Consider the following 27,622-nt stretch of genomic DNA (forward strand, 5'->3'; position numbering starts at 1 on the left):
TATTTTCCCTTTAAATTCATTTTAAGCCTCAGGATTCAGATGAAACCCAGGCAAGACATACTTTGGATTACCCAGCACTGTGCTCTGAGGCTACTCAGGTGAGCAAAGCAGAGATTTGTGCAAAAGGAATTCATGGGGCAGGGCAGACATGGAACAAAGTATTGCAGTAACTACAATAATGCCGAGGTCAAGGTAAGACAATCCGGGAACTTGGAAGAAGCACTCTCAGCCCTCTAGGGGTTTATAAAGAATGTTTAGAGGAGACTGGACTAAGCAGGAGGTTTTTTCTAAAGTGTGTTGATAGCACCTTTGACTACTCTTTGTGAAAGGCTGTCTTGTTTTTGTTTTCATGTGGGGGCTCGATCCCAGGGTTTTCACGCTTAGCATCCATTCTTTCCCGCTGAGCTACACTCCCAGACCTAGGTTTTTTTCTTTATTTTCGTACTACAAACTACATATCTGACTCATCAGGTTTGACTTTGGCTCTTAGTAATTTAGGTACAATCTTAAAGGACTTGTGTCATCACTGAATCGCACCTGCCCCAGGGGAGGCGCATTGAGAACAGTTTTAAGGACATGACATAATCGCTGACCGCGGAGCCCAGAGAATGTACTTCAGATAACTTACCTTGAAAAAAACTGAATGTTTATATGGAAACATTCTGGAATCTGCTTTTAGACCAGGTGTTCTAGTTCATTTTAAATTTAATTTTTTTTTTTTTTTTTTTTGTAACAGGGATTAAACTCACAACCTTGTGCTTGCCAAGCAAGCACTTAGGCCACTGAGCTAAATCCCCTGATACTATTATGCTATTTTTTAAAGTTGGGAAAATAATATATGATCATTGTAGAAAATTTGATAAGTAAAGAAAAAGCACAAAGAAGGAAATATTCAATCATATTGCCACAATCCAGAATTAATATTTTATTTATTTTTAGTTTTTGGTTTGTTTGAGCAGAGTCTCACTGTGTAGCCAATGCTGACCTTGAACTTACGATTCTCCTGCCCTAGGTTCCCAAGTGCTGGGATTACAGGTCTGCGCAATTATATCTGACTCAGAATTAATATTTTGAAATATTGATATATTGCCTCATAACTTTTTTGATGCATACATAAACATACAGGTTTTTGGCACATTATCAAAATACTTTCCAGAAAATCTATACTTTTGCCTATATTAAGTATTGTTATTTCTGAAATACACAGTAAAGTGGTAGATTAAACTCCTTTTCATTTCCATTTTTGTATCACTATCATTTGAAATGCTTCCAATTTTTTGTTTTTGTCTTAAAATTGTCAGTGCTCTTTTACCAAATCTTTTACTGAAGATTTAATTTTCTTACTGATTATAGGGGTATTTTATAAGTTAAAGCTATTAAACCTTTGCATAATAACAAAAGTATGTTATTTTTGTTTGCCTTTGGATATTTTTCATGTGCGGGAGAATTTAACTTTTATGCAATAAAAATCTAAACTTTTTCTTAATGTTTTATGACTTTTCCCCTTCGTTGTACTGTCCTTCACACTGAGCTATATTCCAAAATCTTCTTATATCTTATTGTAAGACAGGGTTTTGCTAAATTGCTAACTTGCCCGGGGTGGGCTTGAACTTTTGATCTTTTTGCCTTAGACTCACAGAGTATTAAAGCTACAGGCATGTGCCACCACACTTGGCTCCTTAGGTTTTTTTTTTTTTTTTTAATGTTTAGAGTTCTTTCTCAAATGTAAGATAAGTGTTCCTACAAATTTTATTTTACTTTTAACAAAGTATTACATTTTCTACAATTATCTCAAATTTTTCTGGGATTTATTTTGGTTAGGGTGTGAGGTAATGATTACACATATAATTGAGAGAAGTTTTTGTTTTCTTTTCTTTTTTAGCTAAGGCAATATTCCACAACCAGAAAGTGTCTTTCATTCTTTTATTTTTAAGTGAAACTCTGCAGGTCAAACATAATCTCAAGAAACCTTTCATTTACTTGAAGTCAGTGAGCTGAGGCCAAAATGTGTGTCCCTCTGCATTTGACTGTCATGAGTCCATGAGATAAAACTAAGCATCTGAAAAGTAAATTCATCATTGTTGAAATACAAACTATCAGACACACTCTTTCAAACTCTAGGACATGTAGAAGAAAAGACACAACAGCACCCTTGATAACCATTCGCCCAAGGCATGTTTATTGGGAGCCTGTATGTACAGACCCCACTCCAGCTGGTGAAATGAGTGTAATTACAATTGCTGTGCTTCAGGACACGGCACGAGCCTGTCTTACATTGTGGGATACAGAAATGTTGTCAATTTAATACGTTTCATGTGATTGAAAAAAACAATTCATCTAAACTATAACTAATCCAGAGATGCCTTAATATGGACATAGCCATTATGAGAAAATGTAATGTGAAAGAGATCACCAGCATGCTCAAAAGGGGAAGAAGAGCATTAAAATGTCAGAGTTTACCCAAAGGCAACAGTGTTTTGATGGTACAGACATTAGATATTTATACTAGGTAGTGGGCTAGCAGCAATATCCCAAATTTAGAAAATATCCTGCTAAAATGTTAAATTTCCTTTGGGATTACCCACTCTTCCTTCTCAGTAGTTCAAGTTTCCAGTATTAAGTTAAGACACATTATCTTGTCTGTTTCCGGATATGCCTGCATTGAATTATATCTGGGGCCCGTTTCTTTGGCATTTACTGAAGGACAGAACAAACGGTGGCCTTATTAAATTTACTGTGGCATTTGTCATAGAAATATGGACATTGTCTAAAACATAATTTGCTAGACCTTTTTCCATCTAAAAACTTTTCCTGACTGAATGTGTGGCTCAGTGTTCGAGTGTGTGTTTAGTGTCACAAGGGCCTTGGGGGTGCTCTCCAGCAGCACCCAATGATTAATTACAGTAAAAACTTTTTTTTCCTTTCTACTTTTTCTTCCTTCCTTCCTCTTTCCCTTAATCTTCTTACTTTTCTAAATTGGCAACAAACTTACTAATTACATAAATACCAGGCCTCTCCCTTTTGTACTATTCTACTTTATTTTACAATTTTTGTATCTATTTTGCTTATGATATTTCATTTCCTAATTGTATTTTGTTTGTAATTTGTCACTTGCTCTAATTTCATTCCTCCCATTATTCCAATAAATTATTTCATCCTAGTTACCCTGATATCAGGAAGAATAGCCATGCCAGAAAAAATCCACGCTGGTGTGCTAGCGTGGATCCCTGCCAATGGGCTTCTCAACTGGTGTGCATGAAGGAAAGAGTCCTGGACCAGCGAACAGTGCCCTCAGTTTGGGAGGAGAAGCTACCGGCACTTCCACCAGATACCTGGCACCGTGATTTAAACAAAATATGTGAATATTCCAATAAGAAAAGCATAAACATGTTAGTAAATTCCCTTTTTATTATTAAACGTGATTTGTGAGCTTCATTAGTTTAAATCCATTCCCCAAAGCATGCAAAATTTTAAAGTGTTAGGTTTTAGCTGGGTGTGGTGACGCATGCCTGTGATCGATCCCAGCTTTCTTAAAGGTAGAAGAAGGAGGATCACAAGGTCACGGTCAGCATGGGAAATTTAGTGAGATCCTGCCTTAAAATAAAAAATCAAAAAAGATCTGGGGATATAGCTCAGTTGGAAGCTCTGGGTTCAATTCCCAATCTCTCTCTCTCTCTCTCTCTCTCACATACACACACACACACACACACACACACACACGCACGCACGCACGCACACACACGTGCACACACATACACAAAACATGAGTTTTCAGACCTCGTGTAAGAATAGGATTTTTTTTCTTACAAATCTTCCTAAAATAGCCCTCATGAGCAAATAAAATAGAGGAGAAACTTCAAAGGAACTTGCTAAGCATCTCTCCCATTGTATATTCAAAATACAAAACTATACAAATAATTTCTCTAGATTCTAAAAGCTGCTTCTTTTCTTTTACTGAAAAAACCTTCTAAAGTGCTAATATTTCAGGTCTTACTGGCTAATCATCTATTGAGGAAGAGACTGGAGAGTGAGGCTGGGAGGAATAGGATGAAGACTATGAATAGTCTTAAGAAGTAGGGACTGCAGACACAGAATTTGCTTATCCAGTCTTGCCTGGGTGAGTCCCACAGCCTACCTGACATAAGCAGTGAGGAAGCTCATCAGTGCATCACTGTTGGCTGTAAATAATGGCATGCAGCGATTCTCCAACATAGACTTTGAAAGGAACACCCGGGCAACCACTAATGACACAATTAAAACACACTCAGATGTAAATGAGAAGTCTCAACTTTTAGTAAAACTCTCAATGCAGCAGACATGCTTCTGAGAGCTTCTTTTGCAAATTGGAATACTAGCAGAAATGCATCCTCTCTATTCATTCATCAACTGTGTTTTCTAAGTGTATATGAACATAGTATATATTATATAAAATCTATATATAATTATATATTACAATATTAATTAGTATATATTATATATATGCAAGAGTATTTCTCCTGCGCTTACAGGATCTGGCATGGTGCAGTGCCATTGAGAATGCAAAGGGAAGGGAAGACACAGTCCTGCCTCTGAGGAGATTCCTTCTGAGCTGAGAGTTGAGTGATAAGTTCATGAAACAACCGGTGACCAAGACCAGGCTGGAAAAAATCCAGCACCTGGATGTTCAGTTCAGATCACAAACACTAAAGAAATTCAGAGATAAATGAGATACAAGGAGAGAAATCAAAGAGCAGTCATTTTGAAAGGGATGGCAAGACCCCTTTTCCTGTCTCAAGTGTCAGCAGTAAACTCTGTGGCTGTTGTGTCCTGGGAAAGACAGAGCAGACGGCCACATCCTACACCTGTCCCAGATGATCCAGCATCGTGTGACAAGAACATACAAGTAGCCACATACAGAAGGACAGTAAGCATGGGCTCTCAAAAGTTCTAAAATTGTCTACATTTGGAAAAGTAATTCCAATTCTTCTTGATGTATAAGTTCTTTGTGTTATGTTATAAAACTATTCTAGTCATTATTATTTTGGAGAAAGCATCTAGCATAAGAATATGGGTATGAGGGTAGCAGATACAAATTTCAGTCCATCAGGTCATGCTCATTTCCATTTGAATTTTGAAAATCATTGATAAAATTCCACAATCTGATATGTACTACCTACTTAAATATTCAGATTAGTTGTTGGGAAGAATCTCCCTGAATTTGAGTTTCACCAATTATTTCTTCATAAGTAGTCATTTTATGTTTTCTAAGTCAGTTTACATTTGATGTCCCCATCGAGCTAAGTGCTTGAGCAGGGAAACACAGGCAGTTATTTCTGCTCCACACTTGAAGTTCTGAGGCACTATACCTTGCCCATGTTTCCTAAGCACCATGGAAATAAAAGCTCCAAATTTTTGTCTTTACCATTATCTTGAAGAGCTTATGAAAGATGCTAACCACATAGCTTCCTTCCAAATGCGCTAATTTCCCCATTTCCCTGAGTTCATAACTGAATTCTGGAACCTTCCCAAGTGCTAATGGTCAGCTGATAGCAAGGAATTCTTTTTCACATTCTTCTTTTCATGCAGGTATCTACTGGCCTGCCATCAGCTTGGTTGGTCCCTGGATGTTGGGTCCCAGGAGCCACTTTAAAGATTCATCTGGACTGTTCTGCACAGCTGACTTTACCACTGTCACAGTGGGAAGGCAGGGAACTCAGCAACTGCTGAGAGAACAACAGGAGCGGGGCATTTCTCTGTGTAAACCGCTGACATCTACGTAGTCATAAATTACTCCACTGTCCATCCCTTCTGGTCTGAGATCAAGGAAGTCTTCCACTTCCCTCAATCTAAGTGTAGACTGTCAGTTCTCAAAGTTTGGTTCTTGGACTGTCAGAGGAAGCAGTAAAAGCAGCAGCAGCATCTAGGAACTGCTAGAAATGCAAATTGCTGCTCCTATGCCTGCTGAATCTTATATTCTTAGGATAGGGTTTAGTGATCTTTGTTTTAATTAGATCTCTCTAAGGCATTCTGATGTGAAGTAAAATTTGAGACCCACTATTCTAATGCCTTGAGTTTTTTCTTCCCCTAGTGAACTTGTTCTCAAACTTTAACAGAGTTATCATGAATTATTGGACCCTCACCCACAAAATTTCTGTCTCAACAGGTCAGGCAATGGCCTGAAAAGTTGCATTTCTAAGTTTCCCTAGGTAAATAATGCTGAGTCTGTTGATGTGCGAACTGTATTTCCAAGTACCGTTGTCTCAGAGATATTGGTCAGTATCATAGCTGTCAATTCTCTTCCTTCTGTGCCTTCTAATGTGATCTGCTTGCTTTTCACTGCTAATTTAATAACCATATTTTCTGAAAATCTGCTTATACAGAGATGCTTCCACTTCAGGGCTAACCATCACTCATTTGTTGTGGTGGACATATATTGATGGTTCTGAAAGTCAAGGTCTGAAGCTAGATCAGTAGCTTTTAAGCTGGTGATTCCAGGTTCAAATTCCAATTCCAGGGCTAATGTAGTTGGTTCTTTTCTAGGAGAACATGCTACAAGATTCATAAGAAGAAAAGAACCCACTATTCACACAAGTCATGTTTTATAAATATCAGACTGGAGTTCCAATGGTTTAATTCTGCCTAGAACCCGGGTGAAGAAGACTCTGAGCAAAACATGGCCTCGGGGGATATATAGAGCAGACAGAAGGAGGAGCTGGTAGGCAGGCCAGCGCAAACAAGTGAGAAAATGCTTTATGTCAAATTTTGCTGCTTTGAGGTAAAGATTTCTTTTTTCATTCCTTTTGAGAAAAAAGGGTGAAACTCATGACTTTTTGAAGTTTAAATCTTGGTGCTAATATCAACAAATTAATGGAGAATAAAAGGTGACTACTGTTTCTTGTTCATGTTTAGTTGAATTTAAATTCTTTTTTTTTAACCTAGAGCATGAAATCTCCCAATTTATATTTGTTCACTATCTAGCTTCCTAAAGACACACACACATACACACAAACCATATATATCTATATCTATATCTATATCTATATATATATCTTTATTATTCCAGAACAATTATTTTATGTCTATAAGACACAGTCACACTCTTAGCTAAGCAGAAAAGAGAAAAGAGCTTATGTTTTTTAAAAAATGAATTCTCTTTTATTAAGTGGCCCATATGGCTCTGTATGAAAATATCTTCCAAAGAACATGCTGAATATTAGTTACCATAATTTTTTAGACTGTTCAGCATCATTTATTAATGTTTCCAAGCATTGCTATTATTAGGATGGTCCTGAGGGTTCCCAGACTGTTAATAGGACTATCTCACGTAAGGGAAGTTGGGAGACTTTTCTGCTGAAATAGCACTCCAGCTACCATTGCAGTGATGGTTGTGATTTTTGTTCTTTACACTGTGTGTTTCAGTAGAGTGGGATTATCTGTGTCCTTCAAATATTTGCTATAAGTTTATTTCTCTGTTTTGTTGTTGTTGTTGTTCCCCAGTGCTAATCATGGCATCTCGTTTTTCATAAGCCTGAGAATTTATTGACTTGAATTGAATTTAAATAGTGATTTCCAGTTAATGATTGGAAAGAAGCCTTTTTCACTCCACTTTTGTCTGTGAAACCAACAACAGCAGCAACAAAATAACAGAGTAGAAAATAAAGGTAGAAGAATGCAGAATAAAATAATCTATGAAGAATATATATGGTCCAAGTATACTTTATTCTTAATTTTATTGTATTATTTGTAACTGTAATGTATAAAGTTTTAATGGATATATATATGTGTGTGTGATTGATTTTTGCAATACTTTATTGCCAAATGAAAACTGTATATTTTATGTTGAGTTCCTAAACTTATTCTAAATATCTTAACAGCTTGGATTTTTGATGTGCTATTCAATTTTTCCTTCTGTTTATTTTTGTTTTAGTATCATACTCCCTGATTTTAAAAGACACCTACCGATGTCTCACACTTTGGTTGCATTTATTTATTCATTCCAGTACTAGGGACTATATCGGGGCTTTTGTACTTAGCTACGTCCCAACACTTTATGTTCTTTATTTTGAGCTAGGGTCTCACTAAATTGCTGAGTTGGCTCAAACTTGTAGGCTTCCTGCCCATATGAGCCTCCCATAGTGCTGGGATTAGAGGCATCTGTCATCATGTCCAATTTGGTTGCATTTTAAGTAAATTATAATACATTTATTTAATTTATTCATATCTTAAGTAGTTTGTTGTGAAAAAGAAAAAAGCTTGTGATTATTGGAACTTCTTAATGAATATTTGACATAAATTCTTGCCGCCACAATAAACTCATCTATATTCTGTTTAGAACTTTTAACCTGGCTCCCCTCCTTGCCTTATTTTAATATCACTGTGATTCTTCTTCTGCTTCTGTTTATTCATACTTGTCTTGTAACTCTTTACTAATGTCTATTTCCAACATCTTGAAATGACTTTGTTTGAAATGTTCTTATTACGTGTGAGATTGCAGCTTTAAGTTATCCCATTGTGACAGTCCCTGTCTCCTTTTATAAATATTTCTATTGGAGTCCTTAAAAGCTAAACACTGTTCTAACTTCTGTGACACTAGTTTGAATTTTATATAAATGAAAACATAAAGGAGTTCTTGTAGTATATCTTCCTTTGTGTTTAGTTTCTTTGGCTTAACAATACATTCATACATTTTTGCCTTCATTTTTCATGTGGTAGTGATGGGAAGGAATCCCTGGCGAGTTGTACAGAGCGAGCTCAGGCGTGCTAACTGGTGAAAGACCACTGGCTACCATATGATGAGTGTGTAATACACATCTGGGACCTGAATTCAGTATGTGTAAGGTTAAATATCTGGCCACAGATATTTTGTGTTTATATCACCTTGACCAAGACACATAATTTCTGAATCTTTATTTCTCTGTGTAGTACTAAAGATATCTCTTTCCTAGGGTCATTATAAGTATTAAATCAGAAAATGGATTTAAAGAACTTGGCACAGAGCCTAGTACATGGTAAGTGTTTAATAAAGGCCCCTGTGACTAGAGAAGAGTGACAACATTGAGTGATGGAGGTTGGCAGTGGAAAGGCCATGTCAGAATTTTAAGGTAGTGGTAAATAGCTTACAATAAATGGCCATTAGGGTCTTTTGTGTGGGAATGCCTGATCTGGCAATTCTAATAGTACTCACTGATCATTTAAGAGTTTGCATTTGACCTTGCATTTTCAGACTGCAGAGAAGCAAATCATCACAACACCAACCAAACATCAAACAAAAACCCTTTGATTCCATGAGAATATAATTAGAAATTATAACTAATGGAAGATGTCTTATCTGAAAGTCAGTAGGATAGTCTCAACAATTCTTGGCCCTGTAGTAATGTCAGGAGCTTCTCTCCAAGCGTGTGCATAGTTCTCTTTTGCATAGTGACTCTGTTCTTGAATAGTAAGCAATTGGAGCCTCAGGGACAGGTGGTATTTTGTAGTGAAGTAGAGTTCCAGAGCCAGATGGTGAGGCATCAGTACTTTATATTTATCATAATGCATTAACACAGATGCTGAAGTCAGACACTGCCCAACATTTTCCCATCTATCCAATAGGTTACTTGTATCTAGAAGTGATTCATTGCTCCTCAAAAGGTTGCCTTCACAAAAGAACAACTATCTAAATATCTAGTTTCTATACACAGCCTGAAGTTGTTTAATTTTTGGATTAGCTTGGCTGTGGGTCTTTATTTACCTTATCTTGAAGAAGTGAATAGCCATCCTCAGCCAGGAGGCAGTAACCTGAGCTGAGGATGCTAGTGGTTCTGAATTGACATTAGTCTTCGTTTGTATGCTTGATATAACAAGTGAAGATGGGCCTCCATAATTCTTTCAGCTACTCTTTCATTAAACCCTGGATTAGAATAATTATAGTACGGGTGTCACATTGAGAACAATAAGAAAGGTTGCAAGGAATTATTGAAAATATCAGTAGCAACAGAAATAAGAATGCCTTTTAATTGGTCTACAAGTTAATGACTGAAGTACAACAAAGTATCCTGAAATTTAGTGTTTTAAAATAACTACCTTTTAATGATTACTGTGTTTCTGTGGGTCAGGGCTCAGCTGGCTTATTCTGCCCTTCCAAGTGATGGTGCCAGGGGTCCCTGAGGAGTACTACTTCAGTGGTTAGTTGGGTCTGGAGGTCTAGGACACCTTTACTCACATACCTTGTGTCTTTTGGGAAATCAGGAAGCTAGGCTCAGCTGGACTCTTCTACTCTATGAAGTTTCAGAATCCTCTCCATGTGGTCTCTCGAGCGGGGTAGGTAGACATTAGGAGGGACCTCCTAAGGCTTTCACTTCACCCTATGCCAGGCTTAGGACTGAAAGAGTGCCGTTTCTGCTCTGATCCAAAGTGGTCACAGAACTTCCGGATTCACGTTACAGACACAGTTTCCATCTCTTGATGAGAAACAGGATTAAAGAATGTTAACCATATGATCAGGGACAACAGTTTAGGTTGTTAAAGTGTCCAACAAGACTTGATAGGTAGCATTATTTTCTGGTGACAGCACAGGTGCTAGAATTGGGCTGTCTAGTTCTAAAGCCTTCCAATTTTAGCAGTGAGATTTTTTAAGCTTTTGAAAAATCAGTTTTATTGAGTTATACTGCTATTTGGATTGAAAATGTCCCCCGAAGGCCTCACATGCTCATAGGTGTGGGTTTTAGGAGATGATAGGAGGGTGATACTGCTGATCTGTGTTAGGAGGTGAGTCACTGGGGCTGCGGTCCAGATGGAATCATCACCCTTTCCAATGCCTCCCTTTTCTCTCTGTTTCCTGGCCACCATAATGTAAGCAGATTTCCTCTGCCCGGGCACTTCCACCTTTTCTTCCTGTCTTGGAGCCAGTTGACCATGTACTGAAACTTATAAAAACCCGCGAGACAAAGTAAACCTCTCTTTTAGTTGTGGATGTTGGTTATTGTGTCTCAGGGCTGAGAAAGTGACTAAGATACACTGCAGTGCACTTTATATGCTGTGTACTTATTTTTAGTGTTTATTTCTGTCCATTTTGATAAACTTATAAACCTCATCACAATCTGTACAACCAGGATAAAGAACATTTATATCACCTTAAAATATGCAATAATTTCTTGCACTCTTTTCTATTTAATGTTCTCCAGCCTCCAGCCTGACAAATACTGATCTGTCACCACTATGAATTAAAACTGACTCTTAAAATTTTATGCAAAAGGAATCGTGTAGTGCATGTACTGTTATGTGGGACTTTTCACTTAGATGTTTTGAGGTTCATCTATCTTTTGTTTCTGTTTCAGTATTGTTTATATTGATAGAAATATTCTATTATATGAATATCCCAAAATTTGTTTGTACATTTCCCTGTTGATAGACTTTTGAGGGTAGTTTTCAGTTCAAGTGATTATGAAGAAAGCTGATAAGAACATTTGTGTGCAAGTCTTTGAGTAGTTACAGGTTTGTATTTCTGTTTGGGAAATTTCTAGGAGTAAGAATGATGGGTTTTATGGTAAGTATATGTTTATCTCTAGATTTTTTTTTTGAAACAGAACATTAGATAAACCAGGCTGGCCTTAAACTCACTATATAGCACAGGCTGGCCCTGAAGTCCAGGTGATCCTCTTGCTTCAACCTCCTGAGTGCTGGTACTACAGGTGTGTGCCACTGTAAGTGGCTACTATCTATCTTTAATAGAAATTTTTAAAATAATGTATAGTGAGATTTTTTACCATATTACATCTCACCAACAATATTCAATAGCACTATTTGATTCACTTTCAGCTTGTGAACACTTAATATTGTCTTTTTAATTTTAGACATTCAGTGTGTATTTAGAGAGCTTCCTTATTATTTCAACTTATGTTTCTCCTGATGCTCAGTGACATTTGGCATCTTTACTTGTGCTCACTGACACTTAGGTCTTCTGTAAAATGTCTAAGTATTTTCTATGCCTTGTTTGCTCAGAAGAATGGGGAAATATTAAATATATATATCCTTTAGAGTTTATAAGGTTAACAAAGCATATATAGATTTAGATATCTCCTATAAAACAATGTATTAGCTTTATATCACTGATCCCCAGTTAGACTGACAAACACAAAGTTAGGTTAGAACTCTGAGGGAACTTCACTAAGTTCAAATAAAGGAACCAAAATATGAGAGAAAGAAGAAAGCCAGAAAGCTGTTTGTAGATAGAAACAAAACAATGGAGACACAGAAGCAGTGACTTAAATCCTGGCAGAAGGGACTACTTCTGAGAAATGTACCATTTGCCTGCCAGAACTCTGGGAAGGCTGAGAAGGCTGAGAAGGCTGAAAGTATAGGGGTTGTAGAAAGGAGAGTTGAAAGCCTGAATCTGGAAATCAAGGACCACTGAAAAATCTACTAACCTTTATCAAGACCCTATTTTGCCTTGCGAGGAGTCAGATGACTACAGCAGACCAGCAGTTTGTTACAAGCAGAAATTGAACCACAGATATGCACCATGGAACAATGATTCCCCAATAGTTTTGGTACCATGGCCTGGGTGTTGCAGAAGACAATTTTTCCATGAACTGGGGAACAGATGGTTTGGGGATGATTTAAGTGCATTATATTTATAGTGTAATTTATTTCCATTATTATTTTGTAATAATTATTGAATTAATTATATAAATTACCATTATGCAGATTCAATGGGAGCCTTAATCTTGTTTTTCTTCAATTAGACAATCTCTTTTGGGAGCTACAAGACACAGCAACAACAGAGGCATATTGCTTGTGTCTAGTCTACAACATAATCTTGTTTTGGGTGCTGTCAATGTAGAAAACAATGCTTCACAAAGATGGAATGTTGGAAATGAAAGCTGACTTTTTAGAACTTACGTAACAAACTCAAGATATTTTGTCTTGGTTTTAACTCAGAACATATGGAGATTTGAAATTGTTTCAAACACTTTAAAAGGATATAATCATTTGCGATCTCAAGTTGTTGATTCTATTGTAGGACAAAGGTGATTGATTCACCTGGCTTATGCATAAATGGATCATAGATCCATTCCCTCCTTGTTATTTTTTGGGGGTAGGAGCGTCTTGTATTTAAATGTTGCCTCCTTCTACAGCCTCATCTGCTGATGGGTGGGGCTTCTGGGGAGTGACTGGATTATGGGTGTGTGATACTGGACTGGTCCTCTGCTAGGATTGTAACTGGGTATAATGTGGGAAGAGGTGGGTTGCTGTGGGTGTGGCCTGGAGGATATATATCCCTCATTCCCCCCTTATCTTGTGTGTTGCTTCCTGTCTGCCATGCCACCCTGCCTTGGAAGCAGCCAATTATGAACTGAAACCTGTACAAACTGTGAGCTAAAATAAACCTTTCCTACTTTAAACTGTGAGTGTTGGGTATTTTGTGTCAGCAATATTAAAGTAACTCAGATAGAAAGTAATGCTCAAACTCTTTTGAAAGCTGAGACAAGATCAAGTACCACGTGGGAGAAAGAAAGGGCTGGTCTTTCAAAATCTCTGCTAATATTTGAAGCATATCAAAAATCTCAATGTCTGTTAATCATTCCTATAGTTCATATTGGCTTTGAATGCATTTACTTTATCTACCAACATGAACACAGTTGTCATTTTCCCTTGAAGTGACAAATTGAATTTGTTGAGAAGACTGAATATATCACATAATTTAAAAAGTTTTGTGAACCAGTCTTTGTCATTGAAATGTGTTGCCAATAGTGACTTATTTTCTTAAAAAAAAAAAAAAACCCTCTGGAATGATTTTCATAACTCCAAATTCTGGCCAGTGATCTACCTTTAGAAATTTCTGGTTCTATGTGTAAGAGAAGAAATGTGTACTCTGTGTTCATCTCCTCACAGAGCTGCACACAGTTGTGAGTCAAGAGCTTGTACTTTTATGTGGTTGACAGTTTTAATCACACCCTGCAAAGTATTAAATTCGGGTGACAGTTTTTGGCTGTAAGTGTATTTTTATGGATGACACAGTGTGTAGACTCACATTCAGAACCAGCCTATTTGATCTAAGTACTGAAACCAGAAAGCTGTTCAGCCATGGCTGTCATTCTGTCCATGCATAGAGCAACACAAGATGACCAATGAAGTTTTCCTGATATGTAACCAACCAGAGACTTGAGTAATTCTGCAGCTGTGGTGTTTGATAACAAAAAGTACAAATTCTTATGCATAGCCTCATGAAAAATATATTGCAATAAAACAAGCATCATTCCATGATTATCAACATTTATAAACTTATCAACCTGGATGGTATACTGCAATGACTCATTAGTAAAAGTTGTGCCTCAATATCTTTTGCTATGTCATCAATTCATCAAGTTGAAAGAGAAGCATATGCCACTTTTTGAGCTGCAGCCTCTCCTAAAAAGTTCATGAAATATTTTTAGTAATAATCAGGATCAAACTTTCATCAATAATAGTTTTTCACTTTAGCAATGTAGTTAGCCACTAGAAATGATGCTATCAGTTCAGACACAGTTGATTAAATGGGGGCCTTCAATAATTGCTTCTGCTTTTTTGTCTTTGCATTTTTTTCTTTTGCAAAACTCTAACAGCTAGTCTTTTGATTTCAGGTGTTTGGTCTTCATGAAGCAAAGTAGTTTTGAAGACTGTGCTGCATAGCTGGTCATGATATACTAAGCAAAGTGGGGTTGGAGACTGATAATCACCTGTTGCAATGAACCCATAATTTAAGTAGGAGTGTTGAAATTTTCTTTTTAATGAAGCTTTCTTTTTGTTGGCAGTCTCAGAGTCTTTTGCTCTGTCATCGATGGGTGTATGCCCCTTTACAAAGAAGGCTCCATTTTGGTTCAAGACAGCTTGTGGGCTTACCAAAACTGTGACTGAGTCATGTGTCCAGTGCAAGAAAGAGGTATAGATCAAAGTGGTAAATAAAACGATGGGCGGGCCACACACAGACTGAAACAAGTATCTGATTTACAATCTGGCACTGAATGTAGCTACACAACTGAAGTATATTAACTCATTAGTCACTATAAAAACTGCCACTAGATGCAGCTTATTGCCACTTGCCAATCACAGATAAGGTTTTGATATGAGTCTGCAAGCAAGGATGTCTGTGTGGGGAAACCTCTCTGTAATGTTAATCTATATTTGCAGCTGCTCCCCAGTGACCTCATGACCATATCCGTTGCATCTTGACCATCAGGCCTTAGATTCTCATAAGCAGCATAAAACATAAATGCCTTGCACGTACAGTTCACAGAACTGTTTGCACTTCTATGAGAATCTAATGCCACTGCTGATCTGCAAAGCGACGGGCTCAGGCTATCATGTGAGTGATGGGCAGTGGCTGTAAAAGACAAAGCTTACCTCACTCTCAGGCTTCACACTTCGTGCTGTGTGGCCCAATTTCTAACAGGCGATGGACAGGATATTAGAGATTGGAGACCTCTCCCACAGAGGACAAATGAAATCAGGAACAGCAGAATGCCCAGACAGCACCACATGTTTACACACACACACACACACACACACACACGAATCCATGTGTGCTTGCATGTATGTTTGTAATGCATACTAGATTGGAATTTGAAGAATTTTTCTCTACAGAAACTAGAAAAAGGAATTTTAAAATACTGATATAAGAGTTTTTCTGATAAAAGTGCCAACTGGGCCTCTTATAATATAATCATATGAACTACCAGCCTAATTTTTAGTGTTTTTTTCTTAGATATAAAGAGATGAGGATCATAGATACTCGAAGTCTTTAATATAAAGGACATAGAAAAAAAGGAATACACACAGGATGAAAGAACTCAATAAAACAGTGACAAGGTAGAAAGCAGGATAAATTTGGAAAACATGATTACATTACCAGAGAAAGAAGGAAGATTTTATATCAGTTATGAAGAACAGTATAGTATAGAAACATAAAAGTCAGAGAACAGAAAACAACTCTTAGATATTACAAACATGGTTATTGAAAGCAGACCACTAGAGGTGAAGATATAGTGTAAAAATGTACAGGTGAATAGGTGATAGTACATTATAAGCATGTTACTTGGAAATATGCAGAAAATGTCCAAATAATCAGCTATCAAAAACTCAGGGTTGTGGCTGAGCTTCCAAGGCCCTCCTGGGGGACCAGGAGTTGGGCTCTGAGGCCTGGAGCGTCCTGCGTGCCCACAGCCGGACGAGTTCTGCGGAGGGGTGTCGTACTGCGGCCCTCAGGCTGGCGTGGGCCTGGCGCCCCAAGGCGGCCTCGAGGGCTCCCGGCCCGGCGAGGTGGGAGCCCCGGTGGAGAGCTGCTCGGAGGGGGCCTCCCCAGCCCTGCGCATCCCGCCCTGCGTGGTGAGGGTGGAGAAGGAGAAGCCGGAGCCGAGCCCCGAGGAGTCCCAGGACATCAACGGGCTTCAGAAAGACCTGGAGCAGTTAGCCACGCTGCTGAAGCAGAAGAGGATCACTCTGGGGTACACGCAGGCCGATGGGGGGCTCACCTGGGCTCCATCTTTGGGAAGGTGTTCAGCCAGACCACCATCTGCCGCCTCGAAGCTCTGCAGCTGAGCTTCAAGAACGTGTGCAGGCTGCGGCCCCCGCTGCAGAGGTGGGTGGAGGAGGCGGACAACAACAACGAGAACCTTCCGGAAAAATGCAAAACGGAGAGCCTCCTGCAGGCCCGGAGGAGAAAGCGCACAAGTATGGAGGACCCAGTGAGAGGCCACCTGGCGAACTCGTTCCTGCAGTGCCCGAAGCCCACGCGGCAGCGCATCAGCCGCGTCGCCCGGCAGCGGGGCTGGAGAAAGGCTGGTCCGAGCGTGGGTCTGTAACCGGCGCCAGGAGGCGAGCGATGGAGCAGGGGCGATGCCCAGCGAGAGGAGTACGAGGCCGCGGGTCCCCTTCCCGGGGGCCGTGACCCTTCCTCTGGCCCCGGCCCGCTTTGGCACTCCGGGCTACGGAAGCCCCCACTTCACCGCGCTGTACTCCTCGGGCCCTTTCCCGGAGGGGAAACCTTCCCCGCCGTGCCTGTCTCTGCTCTGGCTGGGGCACCACCCGGCCCCTCCCGAGGCAGGCCGGGCCGGGGCGGGGGTAAGTTCTTAATTCACTGAAACGGAGCAGTTAGAAGCACAGACGGTGGGACCGGGAGTTTGGGGAGGCTCGGAGGGAAGCGGAAGTTGAGTGATGCTCTTGATTTTAATCCCCTCATCATTTGAATTTTAAATAAAGAAGCCTGAGGCACAGTAAAAAAAAAAAAAAAAAAAAATCAGGGTTATAAATCCAAGTCTCTGGGCTTCCAAAGTAGAGATGGATGGGCTAGGGCTCTGATAGTTTATTAAAACTATATTTAAAATATTTTAGCTCTATTTGCCTTTTTAAGAATTTTTTTATTGTGGTAAAGTACATAAAACTTAGAGCTCACTAATAGTAACAGTTAGTGTATTCGCAATGTTGTACAAATATTATTATCTTGTTCCAGAATATTTTTATTACCACCAAAGGAAGCCCTGTGCCTATTAATCAGTCACTTATGATTCCCAACTCCTCCCTGCCCCTGGCAACTACTAATGTGTTTTCTGTAAGTATCAGTTTTCTGGTTCTAGATGTTTCGTATACATGGAGTCTTACAATATGTGGCTGTCTAGTTACTCTTCTTGTTGCAGAGACACAGTGCCTGACACCACAACTCTAGGGAGGAAAGGTTTATTCAGGCTCATAGTTCGTAGAGGTTTCAGTCCATATTGGTTGGCTCCAAGGCAGAGCAGCATAGCAGTGTAAAAACAGCTCATGGCATGGTAGGATAAAACAGAAAGAGACAGAGAGAGACAGAGAGAAAGAGAGACAGACAGAGAGAGAGAGAGAGAGACAGAGAGAGAGAGAGACAGAGAGAGAGAGACCCAGGCCATGCCTTCAGTAACCTACCTCTTCCACCCAGATCCCAGCTCCTAACAGCAAATCAGTTGTAAGCCCTAAAAAGTCTGATCATCTTCCAAAGCCTCACTTTTGAATACAGGAGGATTTGGGGAGATTTTAGGTATAAACCGTAACATTCTGCCCTTGGACCTCAAAAGATTCATGTGTATTCTTTTATGCAAAATGCATGTACTTTATCTCTGAGAGTTGCCAAAGTATTAATAGCTTCAGCATTGCTAAAAAAAAATCCAAGTCCAAAGTCTCCTCTGAGATTTAAGGCAAACTCTTGGCTGTCAGTCCCTGTAAAAAAAAAATGAAAAGAAAGTTAAACACTGTTGGCATGCAAACGCACAAGGTAAACATTTCCATTCCAAAAGGGCAAAATTGGGGGATGGAAAGGGATGGGACCAAAGCAAGACTGAAACCAGTGGGGCAAATATTAAATCGTATAGCTCCATGTCCAGTGCCCAAGGCAGTGCTGGGCAAGATGAGAACTCCAAAGGGCTTGGGCAGCCCTGTCCCTACAGCACCCCCAGGTGTATCCTCATGTCTCTCTCTTGCATCGGCTTTGCTCACTCCTTGTATTCTTTCTCAAAGGATCCACATTCCTGGCTTTACCAATATCCCAGAGCTGCTATTGCATTTTTGGCTTCACCCTCACATCTTCTTCAACTGCCTTCTGCTTTCTTGAGGGCACGCTGCTTGGCCTCCCAGGTCTTCTTCTAAAATCTGGGTTGGAGGTTCTCTGATCACATAACACTTGCATTCTGTATGTGAGTAAAACCAGCAGTATGTGGATGATGCCACTAGCTGGGACAGTAGCTGGGCTTCCTTCTGTCATGGCTGTAGAGGTCTTCGAGTGCCTGGATGCCTGAGCACCAGGAACCCAATCCCTGGCAACAAATTTCCTAGGCTGCGGTCACTCTGAAACATGGTGTCCTGTTTTCAAAGAAAAGACTTTCATTCTTGTAATTTTGAGCCTTCTGAGACCCAGTTCTGGTTCTTCTGATGCCCTCAGGTGATCTTTTCTGTTGTTCTGTTTCAAAGAATTTGGCTTCTTTTTAATGCTAATCTTTTCAGCAACAAAGTTCTCCTTTGTTTCATCTTTATCCAATTTTACCAAAGCTGCTTTCTGACCAAATTCAAAACACTTTAAATCATTTATCTAGACTATTTGCTCTTGATTCTCAATGTAGAGCTGATTAAAAACCCTCAACAAGGTCCTGGGTTTGATCTCTGGTACTCAAAAAACAGCAACAACAATAACAACAACAACAACTCCTTCAACCATAGGCATGTCACTACCTCAACATTAGACTGCCTTGAAATTTTTCCAACAGATTACCCTACCACACTTAATCTCAGTCTGCCATGTCTCTGAATATGAGCAAAATGTAGATGAATTCTGCCAGAGCATAACACACATAGCGTGGAGTCCAATCGCCAATAGTGACATCCTTCTGTCCAACTGAAACTTCCTAAGCCTGGTCTTTATCATCTGCATTTCTATCAAAATTCTGGTCTCCTGAGCTCCAAACAAAATTTCCCATCAATCTAGGCTCATAGCAATCTAGGACTGCTTCTTCAACCAGAATCTCCAAGCCTTTCCAAATTCCTCCTGCAATCCAGTTTCAAAGGCTTCTGAATCACGTGGTCAGGTAATGTCACAGCAATGGTCTTGCTTCTCTGGTCCCAAGTCTGTCTTAGTCACTTTATCATTTGCTGAGACAAAATACTAGACACTCACAAGTTAAGAGGGAGATGTTCATTTTGGTTCACAGTGTATAGAGATTTCCATTCATAATCAACTGGCTCCAAGGTATGGCAGCATGGCAGAGGGTCATGGCAGAAGAGAAAAAGTTCATGGCATGGCACAGGAAAGCAGGGGAAGAAATCAAAGTAGGAACTGGGTAGACAAGGACCCAGGCCATGTTCCTAATGACCCGCCTAGTCCACCCAGATCCCATCTCTTAACAGCAAGTCAGCAATGAACCCCAGGGTTCATTCACCTTCCAAAAGTCCCATTTATGAGCACATGAAGCTTTGGGGGACATGTTAGATACAAATCATAACAGTGGCTTTTCTCACTTTTATAGTAGTATCTTCAAGATTTATCCACCCTGCTGAATGTATCTGTTCTTCATTCACTTTCACAACTAAGTAATATTCCACTATAATCAATATAGTTTTCATTTATTTATCTGTTAATGGACATGTATCTTGTTTCTACCTTTTGTCTATTATGAGTGGTTCTGCTGTGAACATGTGTGCTCATGTTTTAAACATTGTTTAATTGCTTTTGTCTATATACCCAGAGACTCTGGGTTCCTAATGATTTCTTAGAGTATCTTATGATTAGGAATGTTGGCGATACTTGTAAATATTATAAAGACCTATGTTGTTTGTTTCATTTCAATTCATAAAGTAGCCTTAGATATGTTCACCTCATTAACCAGTAAATCAATCAAAAGAGAGCAGATCTCATAAGAGGCCCTCAAAATAACTTCTATAATTAATACCATGGTAGTAATGTCTCACATGCATACAAGTTCATTTTATCTCACCTATTTCTGTTAGAAAGTAAAATAAGGACTTGGAACATGATCCTTTTTCAAGAAATCTTTTTTTTTAAAAAATCATATTCCTTCCCTTCCCCAGCAGCTGTATAGATGTCTGCAAATTCCTCCCTTTGGAAAATTTCACTTTAGTACACACAAATAATGAAGATATGTCATCATTATTCCTCTTATTGAGGAATTTATCATTTAATTTTGGCAAATAGATGAGCCACATAGTGTTCAAAATTGCAGCTTTCAGGATTTAATTGGCTGAAAGGTTGAAGACTAATGAAGTTTGTTATTTGAGGGAGGGAGGAGGTTGGACAGGGTGAAGAGAATTGCCAGAAGGACAGTGTCAAAACAAGCATTCATGATGTCTGATTGAGAATCTGCAGCATACAACATGTGGGCACAGGCCTTTGTGGATCCATGTGATTAAACAGCTATAAGGCAGGGGAATCAGGTCTTGTGTGAGAGGCAAAGCCAGGTTCAAAAGATAAAAATGATGCAGTTTAAAGCAGGAATTTAAAAATATTTCTGCTAAGTAACTCTTTGATTATTTTACAAAACAGGAGCAATATTGTTTCTATTCCCATGCTATGTTAGAAATTAAATCCCAGTTGCTTTTATCTTTCACTCTCTGATAAATTGTCACTTGCTTTTACTTCTTTTTGTAAAAGTGAGCAAGCCCTACAGTACAATGAATTCCTTTCTGATTCAAACTTGGTTCTCCAAAATGTAAACCTGCTCACTTTGTCCTCCCCTAAACTCATCAGTATGCTATTTTTACCTCTTAGCGCTGAAACAACTTCAACTTTGAATTTTCTTTATCTTGTACACATTCTAAGTGAGCTTTAGAGAAATAAATTTGCATTTAATTCAGTAGGCACAGTGCGATTCTCACAAAATAGTAAGTTCCTTGAACTTCGGGTGGAAGCTGCTGTTAGGCGTGCATCAAATTGTTTCCAGGGGTATGACACTTTGGACGTGATTAGAAGGACAAGTGAAAAATATTTAGCAGTCTCACATGGCAAGGCCACTTGGACAAAAGAACTTTGTCCATGTGACTTTACACAATGGGAAATCGTGAACTTTTCCTTACCCTCTAAGTGGCATGGTGCCAGAGTAAACTTAGAAGCTACCCTCTGGCACAATTCCGAAAATCTTTTTGGTTCTGATATCTGGAATTTTATACTAAACTGTAAATTAGCATTGAGAAGAGCTTATTTTTTCACAGATTAAAACTAGATAAGCTCTTAAAATCTTATTCAATACTGCTATCCGCTTAGAGGTCAAAAGTCTCATTCATTACTAACTTTTTTGTGTATATACAATATGTTTTTGCATATGGAAATACATATAACAGATAAGCACATACTAGAGCAATAAGAATGGGAAAAACACAAGAATAGGTTTAAATTCATTGTTAATTTAAGACAATGTTGTTCTTCTAGAGAACATCATTTAACTGATTATCGTAGTTCCATAGAACAAGCTTTTTCACTTACAAGTTTTTAATATTAATGAAATAAGACATTAAAAATATTTCTGAGGCTTGCCCTGTGTACTGTGTGCTGTGTTGTGTGTTAGGAGATTAGAGGGTAATACAGAATATAGGATCAATATAGATTCTGTCCTTTCTAGGGGAGGATGGTCTTCCCGAAAGAGGCAGAATAACAAACTTAAGAAAGAAGAGGGTCCTACAGCATCAGTCATTTTATATGCTGTGTATTTTATCTTAGCAATATTTTTGCAAAGATGATATTATCCTTTTACATTATGACTCAGGAAGGTGAGGTAAATTGCTTGAGTTGAAATATTAAGTTTTCAAAGTAGGATTCATCTTTGTATGTCCTTAACTTTATAGAACCAAGTGTTTTTCACTATGTCCAGTCTGCTATTTCCACTGTTCCACCTTCCTCATTGTTTGAATAAGTTACTCAATTGCTGTACTTATTAGTTACTAGTCTATAAAAATGAAGAAATTTCTTTCCTGGAGTAGGCATTCATTGCATCATCTTTAGGCTAACTCAGGAAGCACAAAGTGATATCAGACAGGGTGTTTAGGAGGAGTCACCAGCATCCATATGCAGGTTCAGGGTCACTGGTGCATTCCACATTCAATGTGGACACAGTATTCAGAGTGACTGATCTCTGCAGAAAAGAAGGATTACATGGAAGTGGGTGGAGGGTCGTCCAGGCTGAGGAAGTAGCCAGCTCAGAATCATGAAGCCAAAGCAAGAGTGCTGTGAGACATTGGAAGTGCAGAGCTGTAGAATGAAAAGGGCCTGTGGTACAATGTACAGAGTGGGTTTGCTGGGTCAAGGTGAAGGAGGAACCTGAATACCAGGTGTTTGTGCTTGTGTGAGTCACTTTCTCATTATTGGGAGAAAATATATGATACACATGACTTAAAGGAAGAGAAGTTTATTTGGTTCATGGCCTCAGTCCATAGCTAGCTGGTTCCAAGGCAGAAACACCATGGTGGAAGGGCGTGGTAGAGGAAAATTGTTCAATCAGTGTTGGTTATGGGGAGAGATAAAGGTCAGGAGCTAGGGACAGAAATACACGCTTCCAGGTCATGCCTCCAGGGACCCACCTCCAACCAGACCCCACCTCTTAACGGTACATTTGCCTACTGAACTTAGAAATGAATGAATTTTCCTGTGACAGTATAGCTTCCCCATGGTCCAATCACTTCCCTAACACATAAGACTTTTGGGGGATCGCTTTAGATCTAAACCATAACAGTGCTCAACTTAGAAGGCTCAGAGGGTCATCTCAAAATCATATCAAATCACTGAGCAACTATTTACTAATTCAAACCTTGAATCTGATAAATCTGTTGGGTGAGGTGCTCAGATCTTGTAGTAGGAAAGATAACCGTTGGATTAAAAAATTTCAGTAATTTTTCAGGGATACTGCCTGTTAAGTGATAGAAAAATCATAAGCACTTTGTAAGTGAACGAAGGATATCTAAGACATGAAGATCCATTCAATTTTATTCCAGGATTAATGGATTTAGACCAAGCTATTCAATATCACCTGATTCTCTTAGGCAAACCATCTTAGACCTAGACACACAAGAGAGGGACCAAATTAAAGGTGCTGTTTCTGATGTAAACGTCTTTTCTCTGTGTGAAAAGGCTGCCCCATTTAGGGCTCAGCCTGGAGCTGGGCTGATGACAGCTGTGCCCTCGATAGTTTAGCTGAAGGATCTTCAGGTGGGCAGAGCTGCTTGGCAGCATGATGTGCCATTCGATGTGGGAAATATCAAGGGCTTTCGGTTGCCCAGCCAGGAAGCATGGAAGAGAAGAAAGGATGGGGTGTACTTTGCCATTCCCCCTTATATATCAATTTCTCATTAGAGAAATTGCATCTCTATACTATTTTGCAATCCCTACTCATCTTGTTAGTCTTTCCCAGTGATTGGTAAACATCTGAGGACAGGGAGCATGCCTGAAATATTTACCCTTCAGTTTGCATTTGTGAGCTAGTGAACGGTCAGTATATATTTTTGAATTGATGAGTAAGTCAGTGAATAAATAATGTCTCTTTAGCACTTCAGCAATCATTGGCAGGGCCAGCTTGAAGGCAGAAGATGGCAAGATATTAGATATGGGCTCACCCATGCCTGACTCTCCTTGAGCCCTACGAACTGTCCTCTGGCCTGCTAAGTGTGCATTGCCAGCTTTTACTATGTTGTCTTTGGAAGGACAATCAGGGGTGAACTAACCATTCAATCAATAAGAAGACCAGTTATGCATCTAACATAGTATTTTTAGGCACTCAGTAAATGTTTAACAAATTACTATTAAATGAATGTGTAAGTTAAAATGCCTTACAACTGCCATCTGCAGGGTGTGCCTTTCCTGACCAACCCCTGATTTCTGTCTGGCCCTGTGCTCAGTGTCTGCGAATAAAAGCATAAATAAGATCATCTTCTTGGATCTGTGGGAACCGTCATCATAAAACATCGAGAAGAAAATAAGAATGGTAAGGCAGTTTAGGATGCCTGCATTTTGACTTGGTGATCTCAAACATCAGGATACTAGGAAAACGAGTAATTGAATTAGTGTTTTGGAATTTTAGCCAACTATTGGCACACACAAGGACAGAACACATCAATCAGTACTATTACCTTACTACTTAGTGGCATGAACATGGAGTTTCACTATTCAGACTTACCCTGTCATTGTCTTTTAATTCTACTTGCTTTTAAAACATAATCCTTCTTGGTGAGGTCATTCTTTCTTTCTTTCCTTCTTTGTTTCTTTCTTTCCCTCTTTGTTTCTTTCTTCTTTCTCTTTCTTTGTTTTAGTTAGGATTTGATTAAGTATTCATTCTATTCCGGGAACTTCTTTAAATACTTTACATACCCAGTGAATCTTCATAATTACTTATAATTACTTGGATCATTCTTAGAGTTCATAAAATGAAAGCACAGAGGGGTTAAGCACCAAGACCAAGTCACACAGCTAACAAGTATATTCTGACTCTAGCATGGCATCCTTACATGTTAGAAAACCCTACCTCACCTTTCATTTTAAAAAAATAATAAAATTCTTGCTTTTCTGAGCACGAATTATCTTTAGATGATCTGTAATGAAGCATAGCCAGGAACAACTCAATCACCTTTCACTTAGTGAAAGGACACTGAAAATTATATTGTTGTACATTTAAATTTTCATAGTATAATACTCCTTTGTGCAAATTCTTATGGGAGAAACAGGTGAGCTGTCTTGCTCTTTGCAACACACATGCTCCTATGGTTTGGAGGAATATTGTAATGTGAATATTTAAAGAAAAATTGTGATATTATATTTGTAGTATAAAATAATTAACAATTTCATCATTTTTATATAATATTGATTATGTAAATATAGCTTTATTAAAAGGGCATACAAACAGGGTTTATTAACCAAATAATTGCATCTGGCATATACTACATCTTGTTGTGTCTCTCTTTGAGTGACTTAATTTTTGCTCTTGACATGGGGAAAAAGTACACCAGCATTTTCTCAAAGAAATAATAGAAACTATAAATGTTTAATAATAGAAACATAATATTAAATATAAATAATAGAAATATAAATGATAGAAAAATAATAGAAATATAAACACTTAATAAAAACTATAAATATTTTGTTAGATAGTAATAGAAGAAACCAATGAACACTAATATAATGGATTTTCAGTCAGTGATTCAAAAATATCTGCTAAGTAATTACTCTACAGTCTATTCCTCTAGATATTTACAATTGAACTATGAAGAAAATGGACCAAATTTCTGTCCTCATAGAAATTATCTTCTAGTGGAAAAGGACATAATAAATAAATAGAAATAATTTCAAAGAAAAAGTCAGTTATCTCTGCATATTATACCGTTTGCTCATGGCTTTAAAAGCCTCTTTCACTATATGTTTTTTCCAGATATGTGTAGACCTACATATGTGTATTTTGATTCTATTCGTCTATTTCTGTCTATATTTTTGATTATTTTAGCTTTAGAGTAGAATGTATCACTTGATATAGTGAACCTTCAAAATCATTCTTCTATAAAAAAATGTATCCCTCATTATATTGCTAAGGGCCATGAAAGCTCCCTGTTGAACTTTGATTAGAATTACCTTATATTTACAGTTATAAATCAGAGAGTGAAATGTGCTTGGAATTATTTTTACATCCTTTATTCTCTTCATTTGATCCACATTTCTGTTATTTTTTTCACTATATTGTTTTTATCATTGTAACTTTGTAGTATAACTTCAAAGTCCAGGATTGTGATGCCTCCTGCTTTACTCTTGTTGCTCAGGATTGCTTTTGGTACTCTGCTTCTCTCTGGTTCCGTATAAATTTTAGGACTTTTTTCCTCTACTTCTGTAAAGAATGCTATTTGATTTTTGTGCATTGATATTGTGTCCAGCTACACTACTGAATTTGGTTATTAATTCTAGAAGTCTTTTGGTAGGATCTTCTTTTGGTAGGAATCATGTCATCTGCAAATGATAATTTGACTTTTTCCTTTCTTGTATATATCCTTTTTATTTATCTCAGCTGTTTGATCTGGCTAAAGGTTTGAGAACTACATGGAACAGGAGAGATAATAATGTATATTCCTCTCTCATTTCTGATTTGGAGGGAGCACTTTCAATGAATCCTCATTGAATAACTGTATGATATTGGGCATTAGTTATCATAAATGGTTTTTACCCAATTAAGAAAAGGTTCTTCTCTATTTTCTTTAGTGTTTATATTATGAGTGGATATTGGGTTTTGTCAAAGGTTTTGTTTTGGCATCAATTGAGATGATCATATGAATTTTGTCCTTGCTTCAATTCATGTTACATGTTACATTTATCATTTTGTATATTTTGAATCATCCCTGCATCCTGGAACAAATTCTATTGGTTGTGACATATGATCTTTCTGGTGTTTCATTGTATTCTGTGTACCAGTATTTTGTTGAGGATTTTTGCATCTATATTCATTGAAGAGATTGTCTTGTTGTTCTCTTTTTTGGTTGGATCCTTTTCTGGTATTGGAATTATGGCAATGTTAGTTTCCAGGACTTTGTGAGTTCTCCTTCCCTTACAATTTCATTAAGACGTTTAAGAAACATTGGTTTAGATTTTCCACAGAATTCAGCAGTGACTCCATTGGCACCTGGAGTTTTCTTAGTTGGTAGTTTTTATTGATTTTTTTAAAAAATTACTGCTTCAATTTCATTGACTGTTATTGAAATATATATATATGTGGAATGTATCTAATAATCCATCCATTTATTCTGAATTTTCAATTTATTAGAGTATATATTCTCATAAAAGTTACTAATAGTTTTTTCAGGCCACTGCTGGGACATGGCACCAGTTCACAGGGAGGGCTTGCTTCTTGTTGAACCCTTGTTCTCTCTCCATGCAGTCCATGAATGGTGCTGACTCATGGGGAAAGGCTGGGGTCTGGTTATTCTGCCTCCCAAAGAACCAGTTCTTTAAATTCATTGATTCTTTGTTTTTTTTTAACTTTCTGGACTATATTTCATTATTTCTCTTCTGATCTCTATAGTTTCCTCCCTTGTAGTATCTTTGGATTTGAATTGTTCTTTTTTGCTATGAACTTGAGGTGAATCATTACTTACTTGGGCTTACTTTGTTTTTATGATGTGGGCATTCATAGCCATGAAC

At 38.3% G+C, this 27,622-nt stretch overlaps 1 pseudogene; it reads left to right on the forward strand.

The window, feature by feature from the left end:
• LOC100732317 (POU domain, class 5, transcription factor 1-like) overlaps window positions 1-19,154 on the forward strand; it is a 43,600-nt pseudogene extending 24,446 nt beyond the window's left edge.
• The last annotated feature ends 8,468 nt before the right edge of the window (window positions 19,155-27,622 follow it).

This window comes from Cavia porcellus, unplaced genomic scaffold (genome assembly GCF_034190915.1).
Source record: "Cavia porcellus strain 051 isolate PalLab524CR breed Dunkin Hartley unplaced genomic scaffold, mCavPor4.1 scaffold_29, whole genome shotgun sequence".
Classification (NCBI taxonomy): domain Eukaryota; kingdom Metazoa; phylum Chordata; class Mammalia; order Rodentia; family Caviidae; genus Cavia; species Cavia porcellus.